The following is a 6,000-nucleotide window of genomic DNA, read 5'->3' on the forward strand; positions in this document are numbered from 1 at the left end:
TTCAGCCTATATTTTAAACCTTTCTTATAGGAATCTACCACGCTTCCCCCAAACTAGTTATCTGTACACATCATTAACCAAACACCTATGGCCAGGAGCCTATCTTCTATCTCAAATAAGCAAAGTATATCCAGATTTCAAGGCCTAACTCAAATCTCACTTTCTCCATAAAGCCTTCCCTGACTGTGTATCTCTCTTGGTCCTCTGAACACCTATAGACTTCTTTTTTTAATGTCGAAAATCATGTAGAAAACTTTATTGAGTTTCCAATATGAACCAAGCATTTTACAAACTATAATTTATTTACATTTTGAATCAATCAATCTCATAATGAAAATATCTCCCTTTTTTAGATGAGAAGACTCGAATTTCAGTGGAGATAAACAAGTTGCCCCAAGTTAGAGCTGCAATTCAACTCAGGACTTTATGATTCAAAAATCTATGTTCTTCCAAACACATAACATTGACCTAATAATAATTTTTAAAATTTCTTATCAGATTGTAAATTCTGTTAAGTCAGGAATCACCTTTACATATGTGTATATTTCTCTTACTATCTAAAATTCATGCTTTACCCGCAGTAGACTCTGATTAAAAGTTTTTCATAATTGTGATAATAATACAAGATAAAATATAATAAATATTTTCCTGCTCATCTGGTATATAAAATAAGACTTAGAAGAGATCAGGAAGAAGAAAATCACAGTGAGCTGGGAAACTGAGGAGGGGAAACTGAGAACTAAAGGGTGAGTAGAATTCAAGTTGCTGGCGTCCATAGATAAAGTCATTCAAATATGGGAAAAGTCAAGAGCAAAGGTGCTGAGATGAGAATGCACAAGGTTCATCCACGGGACAGTGATTGGAAGAGTCTGGCTACAATAGAGGTTGATAAAATGGAAAATGGCCTAGAATGGTTGGTGTGTGTGACAGACTAAATAATGCTCTGTCCCAAAAACATCCATGTCCCATCCCTGAAAGCTGTGAATCTTACCTTATATGGCAGAAGGGACTTTGCAGAAGTGATTAAATTAAGGATTTTGAGAGAAGGAGATTATCCTGGATTATCCAGGTGGGCACAATGTTATCACAAAGGTTCCTATAAGAGGATGTCAGGAGATTAGAGTGAATAGAAAAGATGTTATGATGGAAGCAAGAGGTTGGGATGATACGAGGAAGAATCCATGAGTCAAGGAATGCAGGTGGCCTCTAGAAGCTGAAAAGACAAGGAAGCAGATTCTCCTTTGAAGAAACACAGCCCTGCCAACACCTCAACTTTAGACTTCTGACCTCCAGAACTGCAAGAGATTAAATGTGTGTTGTCTAAGCCACTCTGTTTGTGGTAATTTGTTACCTTAATAACAGAGTATCAGTGCATCAGGAAACTCGAGGGCCATACTACATAATTAGGAATCTTCCCTGCATGTACTGAACATTTCTAAGCTTAGGATCAAAATATATTAACAACATGAAGATGAAGCACGTGGTCACATTTATTCATAGCTTTCTGAACCGTTATGGTAGCAATGAGAAAGGAACTGTGGGGAAATGATTGGAGACTATCTTTGAGGAACTCAGAAAAAGGAAGGAAGATTCAAAGAAGATACCTAAATTATGAGTGTGAGAGGTGTAATTGTGGGAATAGAGAAGGTAGCTGAAATAGCAAGAGCCAAGGAAATGATGAGTTAAGTGTCAAACGTTGAGTTTAGCATACTGAGGTCATATCCATTAGTCAGTGGAAGGTGTACTACTAGAGACGGAAAGATGGCTTGGAAATACTGCCAACTGGTTGTGAAGTCCAGGAAAGTAGGAATATAGCCCTTTCCTCATTACCCACAGATCCAAATACAGCACACCACACCAAGCAGATGCTAAAGACATGGCTGTTAATGGAGAAATTATCTGATCTTTCAAATGAAATGTATTGCAGATATTTCTCATTTTAAAATAGCCTCATTGGGATAAATATCCAGCTGTAAAGATTTCTCTCTCTCTTAATTGATCTCTCCTCTTCCTCTTTCCAGTTTTTCATCTGGATTCCAGAACCCCTATCTATACATGTGGCTTCAATGGGGAAGATTGCTCAGTCCTTATGCCATCCTCTGGGTCTTGATATGTTTGCTTGACTGTACCTTGGCCCACCAGGTCCCTGGGTGTCCTGAAATGGTCTGTGCGGAATTGAGACTGTCACATGGGCCATTTGAGCATCACTTTGGCGCTCTTGCAGATGCATGGCCTCCAGGTGCAAGGTGGTACAATCACTTCATCACTATCAAAGGCCTCCTGTGTTCCTCCCAGCACTTCTATGTCATCTACTACTTAGAGATCTTGGAATTCACAGTTGCATTCTCTGCATCATTCTGATGTGCTAGATCCAATGAAGTTGTCAAGCCCAATTGCCTAGGCCACCTGCCTTCATCTTTGTTACTCAACCATTCCCACATCATGGTGGACAGGGTAATGTTCAATATGGACTTCTCTGAGAGTCTTGTAGGCTCCCTCAGGCTACACCTTTAAAAGCCTTGAATCCTCCAAATTTATCTGAGTATTTAAAAACAGCCCCTTAGCTTTTAAACCTATTGTCTCTCCAAAGAATTGAAAATATCAGATTTGAAATTCAAAGCTGAGCAATGACTTCTTGGTTGGAGACAGTATTTCTTCTTTCCTTCCTTAGAGCAGTGAGCCTTGGTCACATGACTTAGCCTTAATGAGAATAGACTGCAGGGAAAGAAAAAGGGAAAAATCTAATGGAAGTCATTACAAAAGCATTATTTGCCTATAGAGGCAGAAGAGAGAGTTGGAGTCAAGTGTGTGAATGAGTGTGGAAGGAGAGAGAAAAGAAAGAAGAAAGGGATGAGGACTGAGTTGGAAGCACCTACAGTCAGGAGCAGGAGAGAAAGAGGAAATAGAGCAGACTGAAAAAACAGTGATCGAGACAGGAGGAGAACCAAGCTCTCAGAGTCCCCAAATCCAAGAGAAAGAGAAGATTTCCCAAGGGAGAGATGAGCAGTAAAGCAAAACATTAAAGAGATAAGGAGAATGCATATCTAAAGGGGGCCCAGAGTCTGACAAGTCCAAAGTAACTGGTAACAACTGACAGGTGTGAGTTAGGGGTAGGATTTGGATTAGGGTCCAGAGATCATCCAGTTAAGAACGTCATAGTAGAATATTGCTTTCTTAGTCTATTCCTGTGTGTGCCAAAAGTCTGAACAAACCAGAATGGATCTTTTTAAAAATAGATGTATCAGAAAGACTGGCTATTTATTTTTGTTATTATCCCTATGTAAATATTACTCATCATTAATTTCATATTTATCCCTAAATAACCAAACTAGTATACGGCCACGCTCCTAAAGTATATCCTTTTTATGTGTGCAAAAGTCATTCTCAATCATTGTTTTCTGTGCATGTTACATAATTCTCCATTTAAAACATACCAAAGTTATTGGGATTTCAGAAGATGGTCATCTTAGTCCCTACTATAAAACTCCAAGCTGGAAGAATTTCTTATTGTTCTAATGAGCATACTAAATATAAGAAACAACTCTTTTGTTGTCTCAAGAATTGCTAAGCTTTAAGTAAGGGACAGACGTCAGTTTGGGGATCAAATGAAGGCCCATGCTACAAAACATTGCGTCAATTCCAAAAGGAACTAATGAGAAAGAAGATTAAATATCACGAGTATCTAAAGTTCATTTCAGTGGATACTCAAGGAATTGGATTTATACGTAAGTTACTTTATTGGGCACTGTAAAATTCCTCATCATTCATTCATTCATTCACTCAAATTCATCCATAATTATACTTTTTCAGTTAAGCATTTCATCATAAAAATATATCAACAAGGCAGGCAGATTATACTCGTCTATGTATCATAGGTATAAAAAGATATCTCTATGGGTTTTTTTTTATATACATCTATTAAAATGACTCAGACTAGAAAACTGCCTGAAAGGTAGAGTGATCAATCTGGCAAATACTTAACTAAAAAGACTTATGAGTTCTAAATGCAGTGACTACAGGCAAGATATTGAAGCTTTCTGAAGCCCAGTTTCTCAGTCTATAAAATACTTATGAATACCATAAATATTTAGGATAATGATGGGTATAACATATATGCTAGAGTAAGATACAGTGCATAAATTTTAAGTGCTAACATGCTGCTCTTTTATCAGGGGTTTTGCAAAAATATAAAGCAGGAAATATAGCTAAGTCATGGAATGGAGAATCAGCATAAGATTCCTTCAGAATAATTTTCTCTCAATACAGTGTAATCATTTCAGCATGTCATTCCATTGACATAGGCTCTGAGTATCCAGAATACCAGTGAAGTCCCTGAGTCAGATTGCACAAAAATGAAAATTGAAGCCATGTGATCCATTCTTTACTCATTTACTTAATTTCTAAATAAAAGCCTGTCCTCCTGATCAATAGGATAGCAAGGCTGTCAACCTCACTTCTTTTACCAAAATTTAATAAAGCCCACCTGGGCCTTCACAGTAACAAAGAAAAATTAGGTGTAGAATAGAAAGTGCATTGGAGGGTGTGAAGAGCCCATTCAAAGCCTGACACATTCTTGAGAGACAGGCAGAAGCACAGACGACATTGTTACCAAATCAGGCAGATAAAAAAAGCACGTAAGATTTACAGCTGACATCATCTAATTCACTGACCTGACTAGGCTTCAAAAGAAGGGCTAAAATTTCTGAGGTTGAAAAAGACCGAAAAGACAAAACAAAAAGCTTGGGGGACCATGACAGCTGAGGAGGGAATGAATGCTCTGAGCAGATGTCTTCTGCACAAAGTAACACACATCCTGCAGAAACACATTTAATGCGGAAACCAGCATGGAAAGGCACAGAGTTTTGATCTCACATTGTGATTTTTAAAAAGAAAATAAAATAGAAATTTATTTTTATGGACGTCTCTTTGACGGTCTCTGAACTTTAGTAGATAAACATTAGTGGGTGATAATAAATAAAAGCAGTTTTCTTTTCGTCAAGTGTCCAGAGGTCCTAGGAGGAGAAAACAGCAACAAATTTTGTTAGAAAGATGGCAGGCAACTAACTTCTTCCCTTCCTGAAAAATAATTGGTATGTGAGGAAAACACAATGAAGTACATATTAACAATGTAAAAGCTGGGTTTTAGAAAGACTCCAACTTCCAACAGATAGCAAATCATTGATTTCTTTCTACATTATCAGAGAAAAATCTGAGAAAGAATTCAGATGCATATTTACTATCCATCAAATAATATTTATACATCTATTTTGCATATCAATTAGAGCTTTGACACATTGTGGGTGGAAGCAACTATTTAATTAATATTTTTACAAGATTGTTTTTCTTTTCTTTTCAGCCTTGTCTTTGATTCAGAGTTCTTGTCTCCCAAATAAAAACAGTGAAGCTGTTTTTTCCTTGAAATGAAGGATGGTCCAACAACCGGTTTTGTTTGTTTGCTTGCTTGTTTGTTTGTTTTCATAACATGTTTGAGTAATTCTTCATATTAAAGCCATCTGGATTTCCTCTTTTTTCTGAACTCTGCTTCTCTTTCCTACAACTCTTTTTCTTGTGTCTATGTGTACAGCTGAACTATTATATATGAATACAGTTTATTTTAAGTGTGACAATGGGCTATAAATTCCCAAGATACCTTCCAAAGACAAGATCCTGTGAAAATTTAAACTTTTCTCCCTAAACACTACTGTGATACAAAGAGCTTTCAATGTTCTCTTGATAATTTATCCTATGTTATAAAATGAGAACTGTAGAAGCTTGTGTAGCCCAAGCCTGTAACTAACATTATACACACAGCAGCAGAGCTGGATGGAAGCTCAGGCATCGTCCTATCCTGGGTTCTCAACCCTGGCTGAATATCCTAACCACTGCAGGGAGCTTTAATACACTGCTGGCACTGTCCCATTCTGACTTCATGTTTCTCAGAGCCCCTCAGATCATTTTAATGTACAGCCAGCATCTCATCCAGCACTCATCAGCAGTCAC

General features: G+C 37.4%; 1 long non-coding RNA gene across 1 annotated transcript in view; it reads left to right on the plus strand.

Annotated features, from left to right (window-relative positions):
• Nucleotides 1–5,528, plus strand: part of LOC138915800 (uncharacterized) — a 30,408-nt gene extending 24,880 nt beyond the window's left edge. The window contains exons 5-6 of the long non-coding RNA XR_011422103.1: nucleotides 2,022–3,725; nucleotides 5,357–5,528. This is a non-coding gene — a long non-coding RNA (uncharacterized lncRNA). The remainder of the gene's footprint in view (nucleotides 1–2,021; nucleotides 3,726–5,356) is intronic.
• The last annotated feature ends 472 nt before the right edge of the window (nucleotides 5,529–6,000 follow it).

Source organism: Equus caballus, chromosome 10, assembly GCF_041296265.1.
Source record: "Equus caballus isolate H_3958 breed thoroughbred chromosome 10, TB-T2T, whole genome shotgun sequence".
In the NCBI taxonomy this organism is placed as follows: domain Eukaryota; kingdom Metazoa; phylum Chordata; class Mammalia; order Perissodactyla; family Equidae; genus Equus; species Equus caballus.